General features: G+C 35.0%; 1 long non-coding RNA gene across 1 annotated transcript; it reads left to right on the forward strand.

Moving 5' to 3' along the window:
• Positions 1-554: 554 nt before the first annotated feature.
• LOC128660589 (uncharacterized) lies at positions 555-2,840 on the forward strand. Its single transcript, XR_008402556.1, has 3 exons — positions 555-657; positions 2,120-2,177; positions 2,660-2,840. It is a non-coding gene; the product is annotated as an uncharacterized LOC128660589 (long non-coding RNA).
• The last annotated feature ends 12,476 nt before the right edge of the window (positions 2,841-15,316 follow it).

The raw sequence follows: 15,316 nt of genomic DNA on the forward strand, positions 1-15,316 counted from the left end.
GCAGGTCTCAGTGTGACACAGTATATATGTTTCTGATCTAAAGAACAGACAACACTTAAAGGGACACTAAACCCAAAAAAATTATTTTATGATTCAAGTAGAGAATACAATTTTAAAAAACATTTCTAATTTACTTCTATTATCTAATATACTCGATCGGATTGATTTCGGGTGATTCCTGTCCGCCTCATCAGAGTAGGCGGACAGGGTTATGGAGCAGCGGTCTTTAGACCTCTGCTTTATAACTGGTGTTTCTGGCGAGTCTGAAGACTCGCCAGAAACACGGGCCCACAAGCTCCTTTCGGAGCTTGATAAATGGGCCCCATTGTGAGACAGATATTGAAAAAAGTATTGCTCTTATAATCTGTTCATGGATGATCATAGTATTTTGATTATGCAGTGCATGAAGCACCCCCCCCCCCCTTCTTGGAATTTGCCTTTTAGTAATTACTAAAGAACTGAAACTTTGTTTTCTCTCAACAGATATAGCAATGTGAAGAAAAAAGTCATAAGGTACAAAGAGCGCTCTTCACCTATACTGTGTCTATGTAAGAAATGCTTTTATGCAATCACTAGACTACTGGCCAATAAGATGATGTGTAGACTGTTTGCAAAAACCTCACATCCAGGCTGCAAGTTTGTGAGGACAAGTCACAGGTAAGGACAAACTGGGGCTACTGTTGCCTTTCCCATATATAAGATTAAATTGTGTAACAAACTGCTTTATAACTTTATAAAGCAGAAACCTAATGCTGCTGTTTTGGTGAGGTTTTATGATTTAATGTTTATTCATGTACTGATCCAATTGTTATTTCTTGTGAAATTGCTGCAGGAAGTACACATTGTATTCTGTGGATGACAACTGTGTTCACAGGCAGTGGGGACAGGGCGGCCGACTGCTCTCACCACCTGTAATCATGGAAAGCTAAACAGATTCCAATCTGTACCTCGAATGCCTTTTTGGCATATATTTTTTTTTCTTTGTCTGTTGTGAATGTGTATATTTGTCTCCTGTACATCTCTCCTAAACGTTTGCTCAGGGTTATCCTGTCAAGCTACTCTTTGCTGCATGAAAAGGACTACTAAAAATGTAAGTTGAACATCTGCTGCTCAACATCGATTATGTCATTCTGCTCCACAAAATGAGACTTTGTTGGGACCATTACGTAAAGTCATCCTGGTGCGTCTACACCATTCAAGGATTAAACCAGATTCTTTAATCCTCAGGCATGACCAGAATGCCACGTTGGTAAGTTTCAGTATACATTGAATTCTGTACATGCTGAAGTGTTCACAGACCACAGGAGCAGAGTGCGGACTGTTCCCGCTTCCTGTGATCATGGATAGCTAGGCAGATTCCGATCTGTACCCTTTGGGACACTTGTCCTCGAATTATGTTTACTGCATGGAAAGGATTGCTACAAATTTACTTTGAACATCTGCTGCACAACATTGTTTACGTCATTCTGCTCCACAAAATGAGACTTCGTTGGGAACGTTATGTAAAGTCATCATGTTGGTAACTTGTTTTGTTTTTTTTATTTTATTTTAAATTTGTTTGTGTCTACAACATTCAAGGATACCAAGGATTCAACCAGTTTGTTTTTTTCGAACTCCCAAACAATACAAAAATAAATAAATCACTAAAACTTGTAAGTTTCAACTTGTTTGCATAAGCAAACCCCGTTACCAAAAGTAATATTTGGAAACATTAAATGTATCAACTTTTTAAACTGTGATCTATTATTATTATTATTATTATTATTCCTTATATGTTTATGTATAGTATATGGTAACCATGAACACATTGATTCTGTGTCTGCTGAAGTGTTCACGGACAGTGGGAGTAGGGTGCGGACTGCACTCACTGTCTGTGTTCATGGGAAGCTAATCAGATTGCAAATCTGTTTGGTTATCTGTCTGCATTTCAATTGGCTTTTGGCAGACTTGTTTTATATCTATGTCCTTTCTGTATTGCCAACTCCTATTTTACTATTATACACAATATCTGGCTTAAATATGGGAAAGGCAACTTTAACTCCGTACTTTGTACACTTGGCGCATTTAAAACATTATGTTGTCTAGATTTTTACTCTCTCTATTTTTGTTTTATATACAGAATTTCAAGCCCTTGACAAAATGCCTACATGTAACTTTTCTCCGTTACAGAAACCCAGGTACGAATGAATGGTTGTGAAGATGTAGCATTTGCAACTTGCAATGCTTACATTGTTGTTTCCCTGCTTCTTATTGTTCTGCTTACTTGGTTTAGGAAAATGGTTACCAGACTGAACACAAAATGCACAACATTGTCCTAGCATTCACAAACAGCAATTCAAACAGCTCTCTAACCCTCCCCCTCTAGTTTCCGCCATCTCTAGTTTTATTTATTTTTAAAAAAATGTAGCGGGCCCCCTAAACCTACCCATAAGGGCTAATCGGGCAGCATTGTACAGGGTACCAAGTTAAAAGGAAAAATTGCATATTGCTTAAGGAGTTGATACCAGCCCTAGGTGTTCCCTGAATACAATCTATTTAAATGGATCCTGTTGAGAGGAGAAACGTTTACACCATTTCTACTACGTGTTATACTCTAGGGTATGTAGGAGGAACTTGAAATTTTGTTCTGTATTCTCACAATATTTATTTTATTTTGCAGATCTTGTAACTGCTGGAGTACGTGTGTGTTTGTGTAACTCGTCTTCTCTGTGTGAACTAGAAACCAGGATGTCATTTGGCTATGACAACAAAGCTTGTATGACCACTGGTTATTTAAATAAAATGTTAATAAAGTGTTTCTGATGATATTTGTTCTTTTAATAAAGCTGTGACTGATTTTACATGTTGTTTTAGTTGTTTTTCTTTTATTTATATCGGTTTGAATTAAAGTGATGGTAAACTTCAGCGTTTCATAAATTGCAGCATTTACCATCACTACAAATAAAGGTGACAATCGTTCATTAGTTTAAAAAAAAAAAAAAAAAAGTCAACGCTAACTTAGACATGAAACTCACATTTTTTTATTTCATGATTCAGAAACAAAATACAAATTTAAACAACTTTCTAATTTGCTTCTATTTAATTTGCTTCATTCTCTTGTTATCCTTTGCTGAAAGGTATATCTAGGTAAGCCTAGGTTCTAGCTGCTGATTGGTCGCTATATATACCAATTGTCATTGGCTCACCTATGTGTTCCTTCAACAAATGATGCCAAGAGAATGAAACAAATTAGATAATAGAAGTAAATGAAAAAGTTGTTTAAAATTCTATTCTCTATCTGAATCATGAAAGAGAAATTTTTTGGGTTTCATGTTCTTTAAAGTGCCTCTGACTGCCTACAGTTCAGTTTTTCAATGAAGGTGACATTTTCTTCCACTTAGCCAATAGCCATGCTAGTCTACTGCATAATGCCAACGGGCAAGCACGGCTATTGAATAAGGTGGAAAAGTCACCTCAATGAAAAAATGGGTACAAAACCATTTATCCAAACTGCTTTGGACCAGAAAATGTTTGGACTTTTTGTTTTTGTTAAAAATAAGGGGAGCTGCTTGAATGCTGCTAATTTTGAAGGGGGGTTTTAGTTAGAGCAATAAAAATTTTTGCTTGTTAAGTATCTAATGTCTTGTAAATTCATGTGATTTTTCCTATGTAACAAGTCATGCAAATAAATGGTTAAAACAGACATTTTCGGGGTCAAACATTCAGACAACTTATAGATCCTCAGTAAAAGTAAAAACTTTATACTCTAAAGTAAAAATAAGGGGTTATCTTAAACTCAGGCCTTTCTATAGTTATGTAACTTTCATCTCTACATAGGGGCATTTATAGAAATAATAAAAAAATATATATTTATTTACAGGTAACACACAGTTCCCCATAGACCGCAATATAAAGGCACTTTTCATTGCAATTTTCTTTTCTAACTCCCCACACCTGTTGACTTTAACCCTTTGTGCAGTTTAAAAAAAAAAAAAAAAGGAAAATCACTTGTTTTGGGGGATATTTAAAAAATTAACTAGAGGTCTGACCTCTGGTTAATTTTTGGAACACCGATATTACTACTGCAAGCTTGCAGTAGCAATAACCAGCCACTTGTAATGGCTGGTTATTTATTGAGTGTCCGTAAATGGGCGAATTTGCCTGTTTACAAGCGCACGATAAATTAGCACTCCACTTGTAATCTAGCCCTAAGTGTATTAAAACTAGTGTTTTGTTTTATTATTTTTTTTAAAGTGCTTAAACGTTAACCCTAAGTCGCACACCATTTGAAAGAGCAGGTGATTAGCTTTCAAATAGTCAGTCCTGTGGGTTTCAGAGAACGGAGATCCCCCCCCATCCCAGCCCTTAAGTCCTGTTGTCCTCCACTACCAGGGATGTATGGTAAGTGAATGGGGGCTGTAATAAGTGTCGACATCCGCAATAAATATATTGTGCTGAAAATGACCATGTGTTGCCATTCTCACTTAAGGGGTTAAACCAAGACAATGATGCTACTAAAAACCCCGCTCTGCTGGTGGGCAAGCATTCTACTTTTAAAGATCTGATGATCAATATATTTTCATGCTGAAACTCACATTTTCTTTAGTTCAGGTTAATTACTCTACAAGGATGAACTATTGAAAATGAATTATAACTGGTGGGCTTCCTTTTACATGACTGTAATCTATGTATTCCCTATATAAGTGAGTGTAAGAATGCCTTACCCCAGAAATGCTGTAAATATTTCTTCCTGATCATTAGGAGTACTGATCAAAAAACAAAATCTCTTCAAAGAACCTTGTGTGACCCTTAACTATAAGTGATTGGGTAAAACTTCCACAATATTTGAACCTACCCTTATTAACATATAACAACCATGCTATCTTATCCATTTTGCCAACTTTCCTAAACATCTATTAAAAGCTCCTTGAATGTCACTGGCCCATCACATGAATATGGAGAGGATGGTAACTTTTAAAGGGATATTGAACTCAAATGTTTTGACATCCATACGAAGAGGCGCAATAATGTTTAAGAAATCTATATATTAGCATCATAATGTTTAAATGAATTATATATCCCTGTTTTACAGACGAGACATTATTTGAAAAACGTATTTATGGTCTTTCCTGGGGCAAATCTGAGTTTTATGATTATGTTAGACATATTACTTTAGCACACTGGTTTTCAAACCTCTCCTCCGGCCTCCATAACAGGCCAGATTTTGAGGATATCTGAAATGGAGCACAGTTGAAATAATCAGATGATTAGTAAACATGCAGCTAGATTACGTGTTTTGAGCGACATAGAGAAATTAACGAATGCCACAAAAGTTACATTATTTAATTTCCTATAGCGCTGCTATTACAATTTCTCAAACATACGCCTTTTGCGAGCGATATAGTTGCCTTGAGCTCCATACCGCACACAATCAGAGCGCTGCTGAGATGTGCTTGTGCAGGATTTTCCCATAGACATCAATGGGGAGAGCTGGCAAAAAAAAAATAACACCTGCGATCGCGGAAACAAAAGTTCTGTATCGCAGCCTCATTGATGTCTATGGGGAAATTTAAAATACCTTTTAAACCTAACACCCTAACATAAGCCCTACGTCTAAACACCCCTAATCTGCTGCCCCTGACATCACTGACACCTACCTACAGTTATTAACCCCTAATCTGCCGCTCCCGATATTGCTGCCACATAAATAAAATTAACCCCTAATCTGCTGCTCCCAAAATCTCCCCCACTATACTACATTTATTAACTCCTAAACCGCCAGCCCCCCACATCGCAACAAGCTAAATTAAACTATATTAACCCCTAAACCTAACCCTAATCCTTTAACATAATTAAATTAGATCTAAATTAAATTTACAATCATTAATTAAATAATTCCTATTTAAAACTAAATACATACTTACCTGTGAAATAAAACCTAAGCTAGCTACAATATAACTAATAGTTACATTGTAGCTAGCTTAGGTTTTATTTTTACTTCACAGATAAGTTTGTATTTATTTTAACTAGGTAGACTAGTTAGTAAATAGTTATTAACTATTTACTAACTACCTAGTTAAAATAAATACAACTTACCTGTGAAATAAAACCTAACCTGCCTTACACTAAAACCTAACATTACCAAAAATAAAAAAACCTACCATTACAAAAAAATAAAAAAACGGAAAAAAACCCACCCCAAAATAGAAAACCCTACTCTAGAATAAACTACCAAGGGCCCTTAAAAGGGCCTTTTGTAGGGCATTGCCCTGAGATAACCAGCTCTTTTACTTTAAAAAGAATACAAACACCCCTAACACTATTCAAACCCCCACCCCCCAAACTATTAAGGGCCCTTAAAAGTGCCTTTTTGGGTTGTCCTTAAAAGGGCCTTTTTTTAGGGCATTGCCCCGAGATAACCAGCTCTTTTACTTTAAAACAAAAAAAACCTCCAAAAATATACATTACACAAAATAACAAAAAAATTATCAAAAAAAAAAAAAGAATTACACCTAATCTAATAGCCCTATCAAAATAAAAAAAATCTAGCCTACAATAAACTACCAATGGCCCTTTAAAGGACCTTTTGTGGGGCCTTGCCCCAAAGATATCGGCTCTTTTACCTGTAAAAAAAAATACAAACACCCCCCAACAGTAAAACCCGCCACCCCCACAACCAACCAACCCCAAATAAAAACCCTAACTCTAAAATAACCTAAGCTAACCATTGCTATGAAAAGGACATTTGTTTGGGCATTGCCCTTAAAAAGGGCATTTAGCTCTTTTACTGCCCAGACCCTAAACTAAAAATAAATCCCACCCAAAAAACCCTTAAAAAAACCTAACACTAACCCCAAGATGATCCACTTACAGTTGTTTAAGTCCCGCTTGAAGGATCCATCCAGCCGGCGAAGTCCTCATCCATGCGGAAAGAAGTCTTCATCCAGTCATAGTACTTTCCTTTAGAAAGTACTATTAACTATACTTCCACATACATTCATACTAATCTCAAACAGAAATCTGATTTCAACCCCACACAAGAAAAAGGTAGTGCAATAGAAATATTCGTAAAAAAGGTAAAAGAAGATATTGAAAAAATAGACGATAAAAAAGACTTAAAATGGAATCTAACCAAAAAAGAAAATTTAGTTTTAAAAGATCTAAAAGAGTACAAAGACATAACGATTAAACAAGCTGATAAAGGTGGGGGAGTGGTTATAATGGACACTGTACACTACCTTAATGAAGCATATAGATTATTGGGAGATGAGGCACCATATAAAAAATTGACTGGGAACCCCTTAGAATCCATGAAGAAAAACTTGGACAAAATGATACTTACAGCAAAAAACAAAGGTATTCTTAATAACCAAGAAAGTAGATTTCTAGAAATTGATCACCCAAGGACACCAGTCTTTTATTTCCTGCCCAAAATCCATAAAAGCATCACCAACCCCCCAGGCAGACTAATCATCTCAGGAATTGATTCCCTAACATCTAACCTATCGCAATACACCGATTATTACCTACAGAAATATGTGAAATCTATACCATCACATCTCAAAGACACCAAACATTTTTTAAATCTAATAGAAAATTTAAAATGGGAAGATAACTACATCTTAGTCACGTGTGACGTGAGTTCTTTATACACTTGCATAGAACATCAGAAAGGTCTAGAGGCTACTCATTCCTATCTACTAAGAGATACAGAAATGTCAAAAGTACAGCAAGAATTCATATTAGACTGTATGGAGTTTATTCTTAAGAATAACTATTTTTCATTTAATGGGCATTGCTATTTGCAAAAAAAGGACACAGCCATGGGCACGAGATTCGCACCCAGTTACGCCAATTTGTTCGTAGGGCATTTTGAAGAACTTTTTTTGTCCGGAACTCCGTGGGGTACGAATCTCGTGCTCTACAAAAGGTTTATTGATGATATATTCATTATCTGGAAAGGTGATGAGGAACTACTAGAACAATTCATTTCAGATTTTAACACCAATGATTTCGGATTAATATTCACATATGAATATAACAAAGTAAAAATTAATTTTCTGGATATAGAAATATCTATAATAAATAATGAAATAACCACAACCACCTTTTTTAAAAAAAGTCGATGCCAACAGCTATATTGATTTTAAAAGCTGCCATCATAATAAATGGAAAAGAAACATACCAAAAGGGCAATTCTCAAGAATCAGAAGAAACTGCACACACATCGCAGATTATGACTCACAAGCAGAGATCTTACACAACAGATTTTTAGAGAAAGGATACCACCCCAAACAACTACTAGAAACCAACAAACTGGTTAGACAAATAGACAGGAGGTCACTACTAGAAGACAGCAATATGACTAACAAGGCAGGAAAAGATCCATATGACATTCCATTTATTACATCATTTTCTAGTCAACATAAACTAATTGAGAACATTGTAAAGAAACACTGGCACATAGCCAGAAGTGACCCCATAATAGGGAAAAGACTAAAATATCGCCCTGATGTTATATTCAGAAAGGCCACTAATTTAAAGAATATCTTAGCGCCAAGCAAATTTAAATCAAAAACAGGTCCCCAGCAATACAACTTAAACAATGAAAAACTATTAGGATTTTTTCCATGTCATGTATGCAAATCATGCAAATTTAGCACCAAAACCAAAAAGGTAAAATCTAATGTAACCCAGAAAGAGCTGAAGATTAATGACACCATAAGATGCACTGACACCAACATAATCTATTTAATTCAGTGCTCATGTAAACTACAGTACCTAGGTCAAACGGGAAGGAAACTGAAAGAAAGAATAAGAGAACACATCAGATGCATAGAAAAAGAAAAAGATAATACCAGACTTTATGCCCACTTTAAAGAATTCCACAAAGGTAACCCAAATGACATGAAATTTTGGGGCATTAAGAAAATAAAGACAGATGGTAGAGGCGGAAATATGGAAAAAAAGCTACTATACCATGAAGCAGAATTGATTTTCAAAATGAAAACTCTACACCCAAAAGGCCTCAATAGCGAACTAGACCTCAATGCAATTCTATAAGATAAATGTCACTAAAACACGCAAACACACCATTAAAACATATTTACTAAACATAATAAAACTACTCAAGAAAATATAGAATATTTAAACTAACACATAGGCCATTTTTATAAAGATTAAGATCATAAAAACCAAGCGATCACATTAACATACCAAGTTGATTAAATACAATAGAATTCTAAAATAAAAAAAAAAAAAAAAAATATATATATATATATATATATATATATATATATATATATATATATATATATATATATATTTGACAAAATCACCACAGTCTAAGGACAAACAACTTGAAATTTTAAAATTCCTACAATAATTATAAAAATTCATACAAGAAGGCTAATCTCTCATCCGATAATACTAATATCCACAAAAACTAGAAAAGTATTGGTACAACACACTCATTGGATCATACAGCTCTTTATTATATTTTTACAATACCCACTATCTGGTTATTGTAGCCCACAGATAACAAATAGAAACATTCAAACTAGAGTCAAAAGATTCACTTAAATTTATATTCTCTTTTGGCCCATCTAACTTTTATTTCACTAATTTTTATTTCACTAATTTTTATTTCACAATTGGCCCCATTTTATGGTTAAAATATCCATACAACGATACGTATAGACACGAAAACACGCAAACACACCATTAAAACATATTTACTAAACATAATAAAACTACTCAAGAAAATATATAAATATATAGTTTTACAGTCTAAGGACACACCACTTGGAATTTAAACTAACACATAGGCCATTTTTTAAGATCATAAAAACCAAGCCATCACACTAACAAACCAAGTTGATTAAATACAATAGAATTCTAAAATAAAATATATATATATTTGACAAAATTACAACTTAGTTTTACAGTCTAAGGACAAACAACTTGAAATGTTAAAATTCCTACAATAATTATAAAAATTCATACAAGAAGGCTAATCTCTCATCCGATAATACTAATATCCACAAAAACTAGAAAAGTATTGGTACAACACACTCATTGGCTCATACAGCTATTTACTATATTTTTACAATACCCACTATCTGGTTATTGTAGCCCACAGATAACAAATAGAAACATTCAAACTAGAGTCAAAAGATTCACTTAAATTTATATTCTCTTTTGGCCCATCTAACTTTTATTTCACTAAATTCTAATTTCACCATTGGCCCCGTTTTAACTATATTTTATGGTTAAAATATCCATACAACAATAAGTATAGACAAATTATTTCACTCTAATATTACGCTCTAATTACAGAAACCTTTTAAAAATATCCATGGTTTCATAAAGTGACTAAAATATACACTCTAAAAGTAATTGACATTAAGATATATAATATCTTTCTCTATTTTAAAAGTAATCATATAAAATGTTTATCGCTACATAAAAACACCCAACTATATTATAATTAAGACCCAAGGATACCTATGTTATATAATAAAACAGCATTTTATAATTGTTCCTGATTTTTTTGATTTTATGTATATCATCAATTAGTGATTTATTGCTAAATTAGAGAGGCTTTAAATAGCCTTTGAATCCCCACATCTGGTATCTTGAAAAAGGCTGTCCAGCCGAAACATGTTGTTACCAGAGCACACCTGCACAGGATTTGAGAAGACAAAGTGAATACCAGCTATACCCAGTTGAAATATTCAAGTTCCCACTGAGCGGCATATATTTAACCGCAAAGATCACATTGATAACTAGAAATCCTTTTTCTACTTATCCTACAAACTTTCTACTTATCCCAACAACCACATTTCAGCACCCAGATCGGTCACTGACCGACATCTAAGAAACCTGGGAACAACAGACCGGAAAGGCATGCAAAAATTCCACATCAGGAGGTTATCCAACAACCATACCATCGTGATCGGTCACTGACCGACAGACAAGCCACAGAATAGAAAAACCGGAGATACTTAAAAAACATCAGCAAACGGTTAGCACTTAACCGCAACGAAGATCCCACCAAGAAACCCTTAAGAGCGCGATCGGTCACTGACCGACAAAGGATAAGGTAACTGAGCGGCCACGACAACTACCCAAACACTTATATAAAAGTGAATTTTCTCGCAGCAAACAGATAAGCCCACCTAATAAGAGGAAACCAAAGCGGGATTTATTTAACCGCCAGCAGCTCATATAGAACTGCCACCAGCTTGATCTTGAAACTTAAATCAAAACACTGGCATAGCGGCGTTTATTTAACCGCAATTATCTCACAAAAGTGATATCAAACAGATACACTTCAAGGTACTAATTTGTATACTTATATTATAGTGTGATAAAAATCGCACCAACATACCTCTACATTTGATATATAGTTGTCTAAGATAAGATCTCAATTGCATAGCTGAACTTGAAATCCTCCTATCCTATATGAACTATACAGCAACTATTGTTTTATCCACTATAAAATTGTATCTACAAACATTCTGTTAGAAATTACAACTTGTGATAAACCCAAAACTGTATAAATTATAAGATTTCAACGTTATTATTTTAATTTAATTTATTTTTTATATATTATGTACATTTTTATACATAGAGGCACCGGTGTCATTTTTTAAACTTTGAAGGAATTGTAATAATTTTTGTTTAACTGTACTTTTAGCATCACTACTATTGGGTAAATTTACCATAATCAAATAAAGGATCATATTTATTTCTTAAATAGTTTCAACATCCATTTTTTCCAAAAGAGAATATAAAATTAGGACTCATCAAAACATTAACATATATTGAGCCCACATATTATCACACATATTTACAGTAAGACACATTGGGAATAGCAACTTGTTTTGCGCCACCTACTACAACTAACTATAACTCTTCATCCAGTCAACCCTTTCTATCTTCATCCAGCTAGCGTGGAGTGTGTCCATCTTGAAGACATTTGAAGCGGAGCTCCTTTTCTTAAGGTCACCACCGTAAACTTAAAGTCAACGCATTAGATTTGCATAATCAACAAATGCAAGATAACAAGACAATGCAATAGCACTTAGTCTGAACTTCAAATGAGTAGTAGATTTTTTATAACACAGTTCAAAGTTATGTATATTTCCACTCCCCTTGTACCATGTGATAGCAATCAGCCAACCACAAATGAATATACGTATAGTCTGTGAATTCTTGCACATGCTCAGTAGGATCTGGTGACTCAAAAATTGTAAATATAAACGACTGCACATTTTTTTAATGGAAGTAAATTGGAAAGTTGTTTAAAATTACATGCTGTATATGAATCATGAAAATTTAATTTAACCTGAGTGTCCCTTTAATCTTCAATGCAAGTGATGTCATCCAAGATGGCGTCCCTTGCATTCCTATTGGCTGAAATATTTGAATCAGCCAATAGGATTTAAGCAGCTTTCATTCTATTGGCTAATTCGAATTAATCAAATCTTTCAGTCAATGGGAATGCAAGGAATGCCATCTTGGATGACGTCACTTGCATTGAAGATTCAGTTTACAGCGGCGACCGTAAGAAGAGGAGCTTCACGTCGGATGTCTTCAGGATGGACCCGCTCCACGCCAGCTGGATGAAGATAGAAGAGGCCGTCTGGATGAAGACTTCTTGCCAGATTGATGAGGACTTCGCCGGATGGATGGATCCTTCAAGCGGGACTTCAACAACTATAAGTGAATCGTCTTGGGGTTAGTGTTAGGTTTTTTTTTAAGGTTTTTTTTGGGTGGGATTTTTTTTAGTTTAGGGTCTGGGCAGTAAAAGAGCTAAATGTCCTTTTTAAGGGCAATGCGTATACAAATGCTCTTTTCAGGGCAATGGTTAGCTTAGGTTATTTTAGAGTTAGGATTTTTATTTGGGGGGTAGGTTGTGGGGGTGGTGGGTTTTACTGTTGAGGGGTGTTTGTATTTTTTTTACAGGTAAAAGAGCTGATATCTTTGGGGCAATGCCCCACAAAAGGCCCTTTTAAGGGACATTGGTAGTTTATTGTAGGCTGTTTTGTTATTTTGGGTGGGCTTTTTTATTTTGATAGGGCTATTAGATTAGGTGTAATTCTTTTTTATTTTTGATAATTTGTTATTTTTCGTAATTTAGTTAGTTTTTATTTTTTGTAGGTAGATACTTTTTGTAATTTTTAAAGTAGTGTTAGGATTTTTTATTGGTAGTTTAGTTTTATTTTAGCGGTAGTTAGTTTAATTTTAGTTTAATAATTATAATAGTTTAATTGTTAGTTTAAAATAAAAATTGTTAACTTGACAGGTAAGTTTTTTAAGCTAGGGAAATTGTAATTTTAATATAAAGTTAGGGGATCATTAGGTGTAGGGGTTACTAGTTTAATATAGTTTATTTTGTTGTGGGAGCTTTCGGTTTAGGGGTTAATAGTTTATTTTAGTATATTGTGGGGGGTTTGCAGTTTAGGGATTTATTATAGCGGCGGTTTGGGCGGACAGCAGATTAGGGGTTAATATTTAAATAGTGTTTTTAATGCGGGAGGGCTGCGGTTTAGGGGTTAATAACTTTAGTATAGTGGTGTGGAATAGGGGTTTCCGCTGAAAAAATTAAATGCTCATCCAAAAAAATATTTTTTTTCTCATAATTGAAAAGAAAAAACTTAAAACATAAGCAGAAGAATCAAACTGAAACAGCTGCCTGAAGAACCTTTCTACCAAAAACTGCTTCCGAAGAGGCAAATACATAAAAACGGTAGAATTTAGTAAATGTATGCAAAGAAGACCAAGTTGCTGCTTTGCAAATCTGATAAACTGCTTCATTCTTAAAAGCCCACGAAGTGGAAACTGATCTAGTAGAATGAACTGTGATTCTCTAAGGCGGGGCCTGACCCGACTCCAAATAAGCCTGATGAATCAAAAGCTTTAACCAGGATGCCAATGAAATGGCAGAAGCTTTCTGACCTTTCCTAGCACCAGAAAAGACAACAAATAGACTAGAAGTCTTTCTGAAATCTTTAGTAGCTTCAACATAATATTTCAATGCTCTTACAACATCCAGAGAATGTAAGAATCTCTCCAAAGAATTCTTAGGATTAGGACACAAAGAGGGTACAACAATTTTCCTATTTATGTTGTTAGAATTCACAACTTTAGGTAAAAATTTAAATAAAGTCCGCAAAACTGCCTTATCCTGATGGAAAATCGGAAAAGGAGACTAACAAGAAATAGCAGATAATTTGGAAACTCTTCTAGCAGAAGAGATAGCCAAAAAACACCATTTTCCAAGAAAGTAGTTTCATATCCAAAGAATGCATAGGCTAAAAAGGAGGAGCCTGTAAAGCCTTCAAAACCAAATTAAGACTCCAAGGAGTCTTCCAGTGAATATCAGGAAGCTTAGCAATCTTTCTGTGAAATAAAACATAAAGAGCAGAGATTTGTCCCTTCATGGAACTTGCAGATAAACCTTTATCCAAACCATCCTGAAGAAACTGTAAAATTCTAGGAATTCATAAAGAGAATTTATGAGAAGAACACCATGAAATATAAGTCTTCCAAACTCTATAATAAATCTTCCTAGAAACATATTAACAAGTCTGTAACATAGTATTAATCACCGAGTCAGAGAAACCTCTATGACTAAGCACTAAGCGTTCAATTTCCATACCTTCAAATTTAAAGATTTGAGATCCTGATGGAAAAATGGTCCTTGAGACAGAAGGTCTGGTCTTAAAGGAAGTGGCCAAGGTTGGCAACTGGACATCCGGACAAGATCCGCATGCCAGAACCTGTGAGGCCATGCTGGTGCTACCAGAAACACAAATGATTGTTCCATAATGATCTTGGAGATCTCTCTTGGAAGAAGAACTAGAGGCAGGAAGATATAAGCAGGTTGGTAAAACCAAGGAACTGCTAACGCATCCACCGACTCCGCCTGAGGATCCCTGGACCTGGACAAGTACCTGGGAAGTTTCTTGTTTAGATGGTAAGCCATCAGATCTATTTCTGGAAGACCCCACATCTGAAAAATCTGAAAAAAAAATCTGGATGGAGAGACCACTCCCCCGGATGTAAAGTCTGATGGCTAAGATAATCCGCTTCCCAATTGTCTACACCTGGGATATTTACTGCAGAAATTAGACAAGAGCTGGATTCCGCCCAAGAAAGTATTCAAGATACTTCTTTCACAGCTAGGGGACTGTGAGTCCCACCCTGATGATTGACATATGCCACAGTTGTGATATTGTCGGTCTGAAAACAAATGAATGGTTCTCTCATCAACAGAGGCCAAACCTGAAGAGCCCTCAAAATAGCACAGAGTTCTAAAATATTGATT

The sequence above is a fragment of the Bombina bombina genome, chromosome 5 (genome assembly GCF_027579735.1).
Source record: "Bombina bombina isolate aBomBom1 chromosome 5, aBomBom1.pri, whole genome shotgun sequence".
In the NCBI taxonomy this organism is placed as follows: domain Eukaryota; kingdom Metazoa; phylum Chordata; class Amphibia; order Anura; family Bombinatoridae; genus Bombina; species Bombina bombina.